We start from the raw sequence: 16,217 nt of genomic DNA, 5'->3' as shown, positions 1-16,217 counted from the left end.
CGCGGCAACGGGTACGAGTCAGGAACCGTGACTGCGTTCACCTTCCTATAATCCGTACAGAAACGGAACGTGCCATCAGGCTTGGGTACCAAGAGGCATGGTGAACTCCAAGGACTAGAGCTCGAAGACGCCAGACTATTCTCTACTAAATAAGACACCTCCTGCGACATGATCAACCTTTTCGTAGCGTTAATACGGTATGGATGCTGCTTGATAGGTGCTGCACCTCCCACATCTATATCATGCTTCAAAACGTTGGTCAGGGAAGGAACATCACCGAACAGACAAGGGAACCCACGTATTAGGGCTACCATGTCAGCCCTACGTTCCTCATCCAGATAGGCCAGATGCGAGTCAAGAGATGACAGCATCCGAGAGTTCAACAACCGAGGGGTCTGTTGAGGAGCACTCCGCAACTCCAATCCATCCTCGTCACCCTCAGGAACCTGGTAGGAGCCTGGAACCAATACAGCTGGAACGGCAGACTTGACTGTGGGACCCGTATACCCTTCTACGGAGTCCTCAGGAGGAGTAACTTTTGCATGATACAACTTAAGCATGTTAACATGGCAAACTCTTGTCTTGCGCCTCCGATCTGGGGTCTGTATAACATAATCTGTGTCACTCAACTTCCGTCCCACACAATAAGGACCGGAGAAACGGGCAGAGAGGGAGGATCCGGGAATGGGAAGCAGAACTAGAACCTGGTCACCCGTCTGCAGTGAACATGGGACAGCCTTCTCATCAAAGTGACGCTTCATCCGCTTCTGTGAGGCGGACAGAGCTTCCCTAGCGAGGGCACAGGCACTGTGCAACCGTTCACGGAACCGGCTCACATAAGTTAACACATTTTGAGAAGAAGCACTACCCGAGATAAGCTGGTCTTTCAGAACTCTGAGAGGGCCGCGTACCGTATGTCCAAAAACAAGGTCAGCCGGACTAAACCCTAAGGACTCCTGAACGATCTCACGAACCGCAAACAAGGCAAAAGGAACACCCTCATCCCAGTCTCTCCCGGTCTCGAGACAGTACTTTCGCAGTATGGATTTAAGCGTTTGGTGCCAACGTTCGAGGGCACCCTGAGACTCAGGGTGGTAGGCACTGGAAACTCTGTGTGTAATAGACAAAGATGTCAGCACCTGCTCAAAAAGGTTAGAAAGGAAATTACTTCCTTGATCAGTTTGCACCACTTTCGGGAGCCCAAACGTCGAGAAAAACTTAACCAAAGCCTTGACCACTGCCTGAGCAGTGATTTTCCGAAGGGGAATAGACTCAGGATAACGTGTAGCAACACACATAATCGTCAATAAAAACTGGTTACCAGTCTTAGACTTAGGCAATGGGCCAACACAATCAACTAACACGTGCTCAAAAGGCTCACCTAACGCGGGTATTGGACAGAGAGGAGCGGGTGGAATAACCTGGTTTGGTTTTCCTGTGACCTGACAGGTATGACAAGTACGACAGAATGCAGCTACATCACGTTTCAGTCCAGGCCAAAAGAAGTGCCTTAGAATCCTGTCATAGGTTTTCGTGATACCTAAATGACCAGACCATACGTGACTATGAGCAAGTGATAGAATATCCTGTCGATATGCAACAGGCACTACAATCTGATAGATCACACTCCAGTCACGTTCTGAATCAAGAGATGAAGTCCACTTACGCATGAGAAGAGCATTATCTAGGAAGTAACCCACCTTACAGTCGATATCCCCACCCGGAGTAACAGCCTTCCCATAACACTGCTCCAGTGTAGAATCTATCTTTTGCATAGCAACCAGCTTATCACGAGTTATCGGTAGAGGCAATGGGTCGAGACTAAGGCCAGCACTCTCAACGGCACTGTTCTTATCAGGCTGTGGAGGGGGCACAGAGGTAGAACCAGTAACCTCATTTACGTCCCCCACTGGGACAAGAAAGGAGTCAGACAGGTCAACCACATTACTCAATGGTCGGGACTGCGCCCGTGTAACAGCCCCCACCGGAAAAATCCCAGGGAATCTCTCGGCTAACTCATCCTCAGCGTTAGCTTCGGGACAGTCCAATACCTCCAACAAAGGCAGCACTCTGCCTCCAGCAATATCATTGCCCATGATAAACTGAACGCCTTTTACCGGCAGGTTATGAAATACCCCGACTTTGAAAATTCCACTGACTAAATCACATTTTAAATGTATCAGGTGCAAGGGGACTGGCACAAACCCCATCTCTATGCCCTGAACCAAAACACTGGAATCACAGAATGAATCACCTGACAATGGCACTGCATCAGAGAGGATAAACGACTGGGCCGCCCCAGTGTCACGGAGAATCTGAACCTTTTGCTGTTCCTTTGGATCACCGGTCAGTGACACGAGACCACTCAAAATGAATGGTTTGTAGCTGGGGTCAGGAAGGTCAGAAATACACACATTCAGCATAACTGCCACAGAGCGAGAAACTGTACTTATCAACCCAACCCCCTTTGGTTGTTGAACGGGCGGTGGATGATTTCTCATACGAAGCTGACAGTCAGCAATTAAATGGCCAAATTCATGACAATAATAACACTCCCGTTCCTCCCTAGAACGTAAAGGTAGCGAAACTGACCTGCGAAACTGAGTGGTTGGAGAGGTAGAGAACGAATGAGCGGGCTTGTGGGTGAGTACAAACTCGTCCGCTAATACAGCTGCCTGGGACATTGACACCACTTTTTGCTCATTCAAGTATGTTACTATACGTTCTGATACACTATTCTTGAATTCCTCCAGCAGGACTAATTCTCGAAGAGAGGAAAAATCTGTAGTTTTAGTGGCGGTGCACCACCGATCAAACAAGGTGGACTTCTCTCGAGCAAACTCCATGAAAGTACGATCAGGAGACTTTTTGCAACTCCTAAATTTTTGTCTATATGCCTCAGGTACTAACTCATACGCACGAAGAACAGTGGTCTTAATCATTTCGTAATCTAGACTGTCCGCCAACGAAATGGACGCCAACACCTCCTGAGCTTTACCAGTTAGTTTACACTGAAGCAAGAGGGGCCACACCTCTTTAGGCCACTGCATGGAAACTGCGATGCGTTCAAACACACCAAAATAAGAATCGATTTCCGATTCCCGGAACTGCGGAACCAACGCCATTTGTTTAGTCACATCCAATCTGCAAAATGAGCTAGCTAGTGGAGAAGAGAGGGTGGTTTGGGGTGAACGTGCTGCACTTGCAGCCTCCAATTCCAACCTCCGTAGTTTCACCTCCTTCTCTGCCTCAATCCGTCGGATCTCCAGATGGTGCTCACGCTCAGCTTGCCTCTCTCCACGCTCAGTCTCCATTTGCAAGCGGGCCAACCTTACTTTCAGACGGGCGTCCTGAGACGACATTAATAAAGTAGGTGACAACGGATTAAAGCGTGGTAAGGTAGCGGGTGGCTTAGCCTCTGCCCCAGCCTGCATGTCCTCCCTATCATCACTACAAGGAGAAGCCACATTCACACCAAGCACCTCCTTGCCCACCAGCATATCCACGACACACTCCTTAAGTCTCGCTTTGAGCAGGGTCCCCTGAACTGGAAACTCAAAATGAGCCGCTATGGCATATAAATCAGCCTTCCGGCATCTGTCAATTCGATCCATAGACGGATCAGCCAAAAAGACACCCAAATCAAAAGCCTCCATAACAAGCCCTACAGAAACAACTACTGCCTATCTTATACACACAAACCAGCTACACTATGTGCACACCTGCATCGAACACCTCACAGCCAGCCCGACGTGGAGTCCTACAATGAGGATCCCGGACGAGCCCCCAAATATGTTACGGCTCCAGGATGTTAGCTTGCTACGTCTAGGGGGGGAGTAGGGGAACCATAACACATGTTACTGTTAGGCTGACTCGGAGAACAACAAAACAGGGCACAACAGCAAACTGGATAAGTAAGTGTGTTTTATTTAGCCAGCGTTTCCGCCAAGGGGAATAGGGAACTATAAGCGGAGCCAAAGCAAAGAAAACAAGATAAAGTGACAACTAACTAGTGCACACATACAACCTAGCTAATACATACAGAGGGTGGCCCCGCTCCTAACCTGATGTGATAACAGAGTATGGTCTACGTGATGGCAATGTAAACCCAAGGGTGTCTTAACTATTCACCTAAACCCCGGTGGCATCTCACAAACAAAAGGCAACAGCCCCACACAGCCCACACACAGGCAGACAATGGCCTCCCCACATGGAGACAAAACAGGTGCAAGTTATCAAGGCCTGACGACACTGATTGGCCAAACGACAGCTCCCAGATTGGACAGGGGGTTGGACGATGGTGGAGGAACAGCCAATGGTGTGAGACCTACAGAGAATGAGAGGGGAGACACAGGAAAACAACCACACACGTAACAGGTAGGCAGCATTGATGAAAATAAATATGTACGTGAGTTAAAAAGAAGTGGTCTACGTATTTCTGATTTGATTTGGCTTTTCGTGCATTTGGTTTAACACATGTAGTAACAGGAGAGAGAGACAGTGGAGCGAGAGAGAGAGATAGAGCTGGGTGAGCGACATTCACTTTTAACAGGAGAGAGAGCGGCGCACCACGCTGTTAAAGCTCGTCTACAGCAGATAAACACAAACAAGTCAGGCAGGGATGATATAATAAGTATTATTTTTCCTATTAAATAGTGGCCCATCCAAAATTGAAATCCTGGCGTTACCCATGCCAGTCACTGGCCCGTTCGGAAAAAAAAAATTCCGAACGTCATCTCGTTTAAGTTCCACTTAGTTTATGTCCAATAAAGTCTGTGAATGTACACATGTCAGCTGTCTATTACTACATCTTACAGAAACAAACTACACTGATGGCATATAGAAGAGTTTAAACACTCACCGAAGCACCATTGTTGGACATGGCTAGTCACTGTGCTAGCTGACAAGTCAAAGCTGCATTGGTGTCGGTCACTCCCGCTCGCTCTCGTTGCTTGACGCACGCTCCCGATCTTGAATCTGGAATCGATTGCTCCTCCTTGGATCCCCGGATGTTGCAGTTGAATTTTTTGAGGTTACAATTTTTTATGTTGAATTTTTGAGGTTGAATTTATTGCGGTTGAATTTTTTGAGCTTGAATTTTTTGAGGTTGAATTTTTTGCGGTTGAATTTTAAACGTTGAAAAACATTCAAATACATAATTTCCATGCATAAATATTCAGTGCTAGAAATTCAATGTCTTTTTTGTTTCAAATCCCGATGACACAGATTTACTTCCATACAATAGGGACATCAATGATGGGAAACTTAACATGCAAAAATATTGTTTATTCATAACTATTGAATATCATGTTACAAGTATTTAAAGTGCGCTGCCTGTCTGGTTTAAAATTATTTAATCTATGAATATATTTTTACGGTTTACTTTATTTTCTTTATCATGTGTTCAGTTGCCTTATATTCTGTGTTGGTGTTTCACCTCTGACTGATGCAACGCATAACACATGTATAGAGTTATTCTGTTACGGTTTGTGGAGGGAGTAGATGGACCCAGGATGCGGCGGTTGTTAACAAAAAGGTATTTAATATAAAAAGAGCTTTAAACAAGACAAAACATTAACACTAACAGGTAAGTTCTGGCGACAAATCGCAAGGAGAACAAGGAACGAGGAAGCAGGAGAAGCTGGTCGAGACAGCAGGAACAGACAAACCATATCTCACGACATGTGAAAACGAGTAGGAGAAACAACCAACGAACCGACACCAGACAAAGGGAAACAGAGGCTTAAATACACAGAAGGAAGGCAGGGGCAATTACACACAGGTGAAACACATGATGATTGGAGATGATAATCAAAGACAGGAAGTTAGACACCGAGAAGCTGGAACAAGACACAGTGAAAGCGAGGCTACAAAATAAAACAAGAAATAGAAAACACAACAAGACAGAAAACCATAAACATGAATGACTGAGCGTCACATATTCCCTGGACAATTTGGAATACCTAATAGTGCCCTATCTTTCAATATTAAAGATTAAAAAGATCCTAGATCGGCTTCCTGATCCATATCCATATGTTCCCTGACCGAAACCATGTCATTCCACCAAGTTTCACAGAAATGCGTTAGTAGTTTTGTGTGATCTTGCTTTTAAACCAACCAGCCAACACATAAAGGAACACGGGTGAAAACAGAACCTCCTTGGTGGAGCCAACAATGAAAAAATGATGGTCTTTTAAAGCCTTTTTCTTTAACTATGAGTGAGGTCATTATGGCAAATAATGTCAGTCTAAACAAGTCATTTTGATGTATGGTGCCACCCAGAATTAAGATGCATTCAAGCTCAGAGCCTGTTCTCATTGCCTTATTCAACATCAATAAATATATGTTGAATTATGTAAAACCATAGCTAGAATTCAAACTATGACTAAACAGAGGACAAGAAGTTTCCAGTCAGATCAGACGTGATCTTATCAAAAAGAAAAAATATATTTTTAAAGGTTTGTTGTTGTGTCATTTTATTTATTTGCAGGGAAATAACAAATCAATGACCCAAATAAATAATCCGTCCAAATTCTGGCTTCAAAGTAGATTTGTCACTTCACATAAATTATAATACACTTTAAAGAAAACAGTTCTATCGACAACAACAGTTGAAAAGTTTAATGAAGCACTGCTCCAACAATAGAAAACACTGATACCAGTCTAGCTGGGTTAACATCATTTCAACAGTCATTCATCAGTCATGAATTTATAAGTTATCAGTAACTTTACTCTGAAAGTGACAATAAATAGGCACAAACTTATTTTTAACACTTTGTATCATATGGATTGTTAATCTTATCAACACCAGTGTGTGTCTAAATATAAATAATAATGCTTTGTGGGTACTGATAAATGTGTTTAAAAAAAACCAGTACAACCAAGTCACACTGTACAGAGGGACATGAAGAGAACAACACTGAAGTGACAGAACACCAGACTGCTCACGGATACGATTCCAGCATGTGCTGCAGTGTTAGTGGCACCAGCAGCCGTGGTGGTGGTGGTGGCACCAGCAGCCGTGGTGGTGGTGGTGGCACCAGCAGCCGTGAAGGTCGGGGCGGGACCAGCAGCTGTTGTGGTGGTGGCGACACCAGCAGCCATGGTGGTGGTGGCGGCACCAGCTGCCGTGGCGGTGTTGGCACCAGCAGCCGTGGTGGTGGTGGCGACACCAGCTGCCGTGGCGGTGGCGGCACCAGCTGCAGTGGTGGTGGTGGCGACACCAGCAGCCATGGTGGTGGTGCCGCCGGTGGCTGCTGCAGCTGTGGTGCTGGTGGCACCAGCAGCCATGGTGGTGGCACCAGCAGCTGCTGTGGTAAGTGCTGCAGCCGTCGTGGTGATGACACCAGCAGCAGTCGTGGTGGGTGCTGCAGTTGTAGCTGCTACAGTGGTGGGTGCTGCAGTTGTAGCTGCTACAGTGGTGGGTCCTGCAGTTGTAGGTGCTACAGTGGTGGGTGCTGCAGTTGTATGTGCTACAGTGGTGGGTGCTGCAGTTGTAGCTGCTACAGTGGTAGCTGCTACAGTGGTGGGTGATGCAGTTGTAGGTGCTACAGTGGTGGGTGCTGCAGTTGTAGGTGCTACAGTGGTGGGTGCTGCAGTTGTAGCTGCTACAGTGGTGGGTGCTGCAGTTGTAGGTGCTACAGTGGTGGGTGCTGCAGTTGTAGGTGCTACAGTGGTGGGTGCTGCAGTTGTAGCTGCTACAGTGGTAGCTGCTACAGTGGTGGGTGCTGCAGTTGTAGGTGCTACAGTGGTGGGTGCTGCAGTTGTAGGTGCTACAGTGGTGGGTGCTGCAGTTGTAGGTGCTACAGTGGTGGGTGCTGCAGTTGTAGGTGCTACAGTGGTGGGTGCTGCAGTTGTAGGTGCTACAGTGGTGGGTGCTGCAGTTGTAGGTGCTACAGTGGTGGGTGCTGCAGTTGTAGCTGCTACAGTGGTGGGTGCTGCAGTTGTAGGTGCTACAGTGGTGGGTGCTGAAGTTGTAGCTGCTACAGTGGTGGGTGCTGCAGTTGTAGGTGCTACAGTGGTGGGTGCTGCAGTTGTAGGTGCTACAGTGGTGGGTGCTGCAGTTGTAGGTGCTACAGTGGTGGGTGCTGCAGTTGTAGCTGCTACAGTGGTGGGTGCAGCAGTTGTAGGTGCTACAGTGGTGGTTGCCTGGGCATTTGCTGATGCTATTGATCAAAACATAAAACATCAGTCAATAAGAGTTTCCTTTTTCCCAAAACTGCTGCTGTCTGTGAGAAGAACAGGTTTTGCTCACCGACGATCAGGAGTTGAATCAGGATGATCAGGAGCATCTTTAATCTCTTTTGCACCTAAAAGAAAAAGCAAAATATTGTCTCACTTAATCAAAGAAAACCTTTAAACAGTTTCCAAAACAAAAAGGATGAAAGTTGTGCGGTACAATGAACTGTTTTTCTACTTTCTATTAAAAGAAAAAATATTGTACTTACAAAGTTTCTCTGAATTGTGTGTCTGTAGCTGCCTTGGGATGGAAGCTGCCTCAGTCCAATGTCACTTCACCTTCAGATGTAACTTAATCTCAGTTTGCCACAACCTTTATATGTTTGACGATTGACATTAAGAAGGTTGGGGGAGAGCTCCCATTGGTCGCCTCAGAGTAACAAATAGCTTTGTTTATCCCTGCATTATATTCTGCTGAACCTTGAATGATCAACAAAGCAAATATGTTGATGATGAACTGAGGAAGTTGTTCCACTGCGTGGCACAAAGACGTCACAGTGTCGATGACGATTTAGTTACTGATGGGAAGGTAGCACCTAAACCAAGAATGTGCCATGTAAAGCTAATGGAATGATAATAAAGGTGGAGGAAAAGATGGATGCCTTTGTGTCCTACCTGTTCTCCAAACTAACTCAGCTATTACGTAGATGTTGGATTGTACAGTCATGCGTCCTGACCTTCACCGGTGTGTTTCTGGTCAGAGAAGAGTTCCATTAATCAACCTTAACCATAGATTACAGTTCATATGCTCTAGTGGTGATTTGAGTCGACTCTATACATTATAATATGACTTTGAGCACTTTAATTTAACTTGGCTGATAACTATCATCTGATGTGACAGTTCATGGTTGGATTGCGTCATTGTGTTCACTTGCTGATACGTCAGCCTTGTGCACAACACCCAGCTCCTCGTCACAACTGAAGTAAACATTCAGAACCTCTGACTCATCTGAATTTAATTATTGTTTTTGTTGTGACTTGTGAACCTAATGCTGCATATCTTTGAATCTTTCTTTCCAAGTGACATATGGTCAGAATTTGAAGAAATTACTTAACCTTTGTGTCGTGTTCGGGTCAAATCTGACCGATTTCCATTTCGATCAATCATAAACATTGTGTTTTACATTTTATTGTCTCAAGGGCTTATGATATCCTCCACACTAGGCATTTGAACATTTACAATTGCTGATCACTACTTTCATTGAATTTTGAGTTGTTTAGTCAACTTTGTAACACCTGTGGTGTTCCCGGTCAAAAATGACCGCCATAGGAAATGAATGGGTGACCCTAGATTGTGTTCATTCATCAGATAGTACACAACCACAAATCCACCACCACCACCACACGCACACACAAACACACCTACACGCACACACACACACACACACACACACACACACACCTACACACACACACACACACACACACGCACGCACGCATATACACGCACGCACACACACACACACACTCCACCCCACGTGAACCCCTTTCAGACTGACCATGTGTCCTCTCTTTCCCGTGCTTATGTGCCTGTCCCCCTACGTGAACCACACCTTCCAGACTAAACGTGTAACACTTCAAAGTTACCAATTAGGTGTTTGTTATGGGAACCTGGCTCTTTCCCGGGCTAATGTGTCCATCCCCCCACGTGAACCACACTTTCTATACAAAACGTATGATATCTTCTCACAGATCCCCTATATATAGCTTGCTTGTGCATTGCTCTTATTTTACTCTGAACACAATGAGTCGGCGCCCAATCAGACGTTTTTCTGTCAGAGAGGCTCTTGACCTTTTTTTTCAAACTGATGAAGACGGGATTGGAGTTGAACCAGAAATAGAGGAGGATGTTTCAGAAATAGAAGACAACGATCCTGATTTTGATCCAGACCATCATGAGACCGAACAGTCAACATATGGCGAGGAAGAGGCCCCTGAGGAAGAGGCACCTGGGGAAGAGGCCCCTGTGGAAGACACACCTGAGGTGACATTCCAGTCCAAGGATGGCAACTTGCTCTGGTATTCATCCCCCCAGGACAGAGGAGGCAGAACAAGAGGGGAAAATATCATTAGGATGTCTTACATGTTTCAAATGTGATGCCTACGTTTGCAAGACACACTGTGACCTGATTGCAAAATGCCACTCCTGTGTCTGAACACACACACACACACACACACACACACACACACACACAATCTGTTCATGTTGATGTTCTGATGTTCTGTGAATTTGGTCTCTGTTTTGATTTTTCTACAATAAATGTTAATTTTGGAATACAACTTTCAATTTCTGTGATTATTCACTGCAGTTATTCATGTAACCAGTAGTCTGAGACATTGTTTACAGGTTAAAAGGGAGTTAAATACAATTTGGTGACAATCAATGGTTTTTGTGTTAATGTAACGGCAGTTAAAACAGGCCGGTCAAATTTGACCGGGAGCACCAAAGTAAGGGGGGAGAAACGAACACGACACGAAGACTTGTTCAATAAGTCAAAAACATATATGAGGCCAAAATAACCTGACCATTGACCACCCAACCCTGATCAATCAATGAGTCCTAGTGAATTCTTGTGCAACGTTTGAAAGGGTTCTCTTGAGGCATTCATAGGATAAGACGTTCAAAAGGTGAAAAAGGGATTTGGGAAGTCACTGTGACCTCGACCTTTGACCATTGAATCAAATTCCCAGAAGATTTTCTTGAGATATTGTGTTCAGAGGAATAGGACTGACGGATGGACAAATCTAAAAAATAATGCCTCCACTGAAAGTTTGGGATGCACCTCATGATTACACTCAGTATTGATTCATCTGCCAATTGTCTTCTTGATAAATCAATTGTTTTGTCTATATCACAGTTTCCCGAAAGTCCAAGTTGACACTTTTAAAACAGCCTGATTTGTCCCACAATTCAAAACTCTAATATTTTACTATACAACAAAGATAAATATAAAATCCTCACATTTCCAGAACGTGTGTTATTCTCTAATTAACATGCAAATTCAGTGTTTGTGGAACAATCCCTCTTCTTCAGAAACAATGAATGAATGAATGTATCCTCTTCATATGATCTTTATAGATATATACCTGAACAGTTAGGTCGTGTACCTCCATGTTGTCTGAGGACAGATTATTATGAAACTTAGAAAAATATTTTCAGTTTCTTTACCATTGTGGAATTAGGCGTACTTCAACATTTTCAGTTTCCCCAGGGACTAATTCATGGATCTTTATGAAATAAATCTAACATATTATAGGGCCAAACAAAAAACTTTATCTAGTGAAATTAAATCTAAATGTGGTTTCACCAGGAGACTGTTGGGCCTTTGCCAAGGTTTGTCTGTTTACTGCCTCTCCCTCAAAGTGTGTCCATACAAAAAAGTACAATGACCCCCAAAAAAATGTAGATATCTTAATTAGTTTTTCATAGAATAAGCAATGACAATATATATTTTTGCAGACTAAGGAATGTGGATTTTACTGAACATCAATTTCTGTGAAGGGGCCTATTAAAGTGGAATTTGTGTGTGTAGTGACTAAGAGCATGTGGAACGAGGAAAACAAGCAGAACCTGTTTCGATGACAACATGAACGCCTGACTTTTGTTTTATAATAGATTTGGAACAAATGTGAACCCGCCATTAAACAATAACAAAAACATATAGCAACCTGTTGTCCTCACACGTCATTCACTGGGAATGATGTGTGAGGACAACAGGTGGTTCATTCGTAAAAGGTAAACCAGAGTGGAGGTGTGACTTGAAGCCAACTTGACTATTAAAAAACAACCAAAACATTCTGTGTTTGATTTTCAAAAGTATTGATCAAGAATTTTTAATTTCTATATACCTTATATAATATTGCTCATGCATTGTATAAGAACAGTGAGGAGTTATAAAACATAATCCAATAACCTCAAAGTTGTAAAACTTTCACATTGTTTTCTCATAAAGTCGAGATTAAAACCAAAACCTTCATTCGGGAGACTTAATGTATCGTGATAATTATCGATGTCAACTATTCAACCATGTTCTCAAGTCCTATTTTAATGCGTAATCAACGATGTTTTTATATTTCTAGTTAATAGCTTCAATTTGGTTTGTTTACTTATTTTAATTGTATTGGAGCATTGTTAAGAGCTTTATAAATCAAATGTATTAATAAAATCATTTTTGTTGTATATTCATCTGTCCACAGTTTTTCATAAGGAGGATTTTTTTGTAGCTTCTCTCGCCACAGGAAGTCCAGAGTGTCAACACAAAAAAACCAGAGAGGTAAACATTAAGTAGATCTCAAGAACACCTAGACTTAACATGGAGGGATTTAATCACCATGGTTGTGCTGGTGGTAGTGTGGCCTTTTTAACTTTGTGTGCAGCTTTCCTCGACGTCCATTAGTGTGTAAGTTTGATTAACAATAAAGATCTAATGTTAGTTAATACCAGGTCATCATATCAAGGCAATAGGGAAACCAATGATAGGAAACTTAACATGCAAAAAGATTGTTTATTCATAACTATTGAACATCATTTTACAAGTTAGAAGTATTTATATTGCGCAGCCTGTCGGGTTTAAAATTACTTAATCTATGAACAAATATTTTTATGGTTTACTTTATTTTCTTTATTATGTGTTCAGTTGCCTTATATTTTTATTCTGTGTTTGTGTTTCACCTCTAACTGATGCAACGAAAAAACAACATGTAAAGAGTTATTCCCTGGAATATTTGGAATACCTAAAAGTGCCCTATATTTCAATGTTAAAGATTAAAAGATCCTGGATCTGCCTTCATATCCATATCCATATGTTCCCTGACCCATACCATGTCATTCCACCAAGTTTCACAGAAATGCGTCAGTAGTTTTGTGTAATCTTGCTTTTAAACCAACCAGCCAACACATAAAGGGACAGGGGTGAAAACAGAACCTCCTTGGTGGAGGTAACAATGTAAATTATGGTCTTTTTAAGCTTTTTTCTTTAACTGTGGGTGAGGTCATTATGGCAAATAATGTCAGTCTAAACAAGTCATTTTGATGTATTGTGCCACACCTAGGATTAAGATGCATTTAAACTCAGAGCCTGTTCTCATTGCCTGATTCAACATAAATAAATATATGTTGAATTATGTAAAACCATAGCTAGAATTCAAACTATGACTAAACAGAGGACAATAAGTTTCCACTCAGATCAGACGTGATCTTATATAAAGGAAATTAAGATATTTTTAAAGGTTTGTTGTTGTGTCATTTTATTTATCTGCTGTGAAATAACAAATCAATGACCCAAATAAATAATCCTTCCACATTCTGGCCTCAACGTAGATTTGTCACTTCACATGAATTATAATACACTTTAAAGAAAACAGTTCTATCAACAATAACAGTTGAAAAGTTTAATGAAGCACTGCTCCAACAATAGAAAACACTGATACCAGTCTAGCTGGGTTAACATCATTTCAACAGTCATACATCAGTCATGAATTTATAAGTTATCAGTAACTTTACTCTGAGAGGTACAATAAATAGGCACTAACTTATTTTTAACACTTTGTATCATATGGATTGTTAATCTTATCAACACCAGTGTGTGTCTAAATATAAATTACATACTTTGTGGGTACTGATAAATGTGTTTAAAAAAAACCAGTACAACCAGGTCACACTGTACAGAGGGACATGAAGAGAACAACACTGAAGTGACAGAACACCAGACTGCTCACGGATACGATCCCAGCATGTGCAGCAGTGTTAGTGGCACCAGCAGCTGTGGTGGTGGTGGTGGCACCAGCAGCTGTGGTGGTGGTGGAAACACCAGCTGCTGTGGTGGTGGTGGCAGCAACAGCAGCCGTCGTGGTGATGGCACCAGCAGCAGTCGTGGTGGGTGCTGCAGCCGTCGTGGTGATGACACCAGCAGCAGTCGTGGTGGGTGCTGCAGCCGTTGTGGTGATGGCACCAGCAGCAGTCGTGGTGGGTACTGCAGCCGTTGTGGTGATGGCACCAGCAGCCGTTGTGGTGATGGCACCAGCAGCAGTAGTGGTGGGTACTGCAGCCGTTGTGGTGATGGCACCAGCAGCAGTCGTGGTGGGTACTGCAGCCGTCGTGGTGATGACACCAGCAGCAGTCGTGGTGGGTACTGCAGCCGTTGTGGTGATGACACCAGCAGCAGTCGTGGTGGGTACTGCAGCCGTCGTGGTGATGGCACCAGCAGCTGTGGTGGTGGTGGAAACACCAGCTGCTGTGGTGGTGGTGGCAGCAACAGCAGCCGTCGTGGTGATGGCACCAGCAGCAGTCGTGGTGGGTGCTGCAGCCGTCGTGGTGATGACACCAGCAGCAGTCGTGGTGGGTGCTGCAGCCGTTGTGGTGATGGCACCAGCAGCCGTTGTGGTGATGGCACCAGCAGCAGTAGTGGTGGGTACTGCAGCCGTTGTGGTGATGGCACCAGCAGCAGTCGTGGTGGGTACTGCAGCCGTCGTGGTGATGACACCAGCAGCAGTCGTGGTGGGTACTGCAGCCGTCGTGGTGATGACACCAGCAGCAGTCGTGGTGGGTACTGCAGCCGTCGTGGTGATGACACCAGCAGCAGTCGTGGTGGGTACTGCAGCCGTCGTGGTAATGGCACCAGCAGCAGTCGTGGTGGGTACTGCAGCCGTTGTGGTGATGGCACCAGCAGCAGTCGTGGTGGGTGCAGCAGTTGTAGGTGCTACAGTGGTGGGTGCTGCAGTTGTAGGTGCTACAGTGGTGGTTGCCTGGGCATTTGCTGATGCTATTGATCAAAACATAAAACATCAGTCAATAAGAGTTTCCTTTTTTCCCAAAACTGCTGCTGTCTGTGAGAAGAACAGGTTTTGCTCACCGACGATCAGGAGTTGAATCAGGATGATCAGGAGCATCTTTAATCTCTTTTGCACCTAAAAGAAAAAGCAAAATATTGTCTCACTTAATCAAAGAAAACCTTTAAACAGTTTCCAAAACAAAAAGGATGAAAGGTGTACGGTACAATGAACCGTTTTTCTACTTTCTATTAAAAGAAAAATATTGTACTTACAAAGTTTCTCTGAATTGTGTGTCTGTAGCTGCCTTGGGATGGAAGCTGCCTCAGTCCAGTGTCACTTCACCTTCAGATGTAACTTAATCTCAGTTTGGCACAACCTTTATATGGTTGACGATTGACATTAACAATGGTGGGGGAGAGCTCCCATTGGTCGCCTCAGAGTAACAAATAGCTTTGTTTATCCCTGCATCATTTTCTGCTGAACCTTGAAGGATCAACAAAGCAAATATGTTGATGATGAACTGAGGAAGTTGTTCCACTGCGTGGCACAAAGACGTCACAGTGTCGATGACGATTTAGAGTTACTGATGGGAAGGTAGCACCTAAACCAAGAATGTGCCATGTAAAGCTAATGGAATGATAATAAAGGTGGAGGAAAAGATGGATGCCTTTGTGTCCTACCTGTTCTCCAAACTAACTTGGCTATTACGTAGATGTTTGATTGTACAGTCATGTGTGCTGACCTTCATCGGTGTGTTTCTGGTCAGAGAAGAGTTCCATTAATCAACTTTAACCATAGATTACAGTTCATTTGCTCTAGTGGTGATTTGAGTCGACTCTATACATTATAATATGACTTTGAGCACTTTAATTTAACTTGGCTGATAACTATCATCTGATGTGATAGTTCATGGTTGAATTGTGTCATTGTGTTCACTTGCTGATACGTCAGCCTTTTGCACCCAGCACAACTGAAGTAAACATTCAGAACCTCTGACTCATCTGAATTTATTTATTGTTTGTGTTATGACTTATGAACCTAACGCTACATATCTGTGAATCTTTCGTTCCAAGTGACATATGGTCAAAATTTGAAGAAATCACTTAAAAGACTTTTTCAATAAGTCAAAAACATACATGAGGCCACTAGGACCTTGACCTTTGACCACTGAATCAAATTCCCAGAAGGTGTTCTTGAGATATTGTGTT

At 43.8% G+C, this 16,217-nt stretch overlaps 1 long non-coding RNA gene across 1 annotated transcript; it reads right to left on the bottom strand.

Moving 5' to 3' along the window:
- Positions 1–14,784: 14,784 nt before the first annotated feature.
- Positions 14,785–15,352, bottom strand: LOC133953517 (uncharacterized). Its single transcript, XR_009920701.1, has 3 exons — positions 15,282–15,352; positions 15,090–15,144; positions 14,785–14,999 (listed from the first exon to the last, which is right to left on the bottom strand). It is a non-coding gene; the product is annotated as an uncharacterized LOC133953517 (long non-coding RNA).
- Positions 15,353–16,217: the final 865 nt, after the last annotated feature.

The sequence above is a fragment of the Platichthys flesus genome, chromosome 5, assembly GCF_949316205.1.
Source record: "Platichthys flesus chromosome 5, fPlaFle2.1, whole genome shotgun sequence".
NCBI classification, from domain to species: Eukaryota; Metazoa; Chordata; class Actinopteri; order Pleuronectiformes; family Pleuronectidae; genus Platichthys; species Platichthys flesus.
This window is presented reverse-complemented; position numbering and strand designations above follow the sequence as displayed.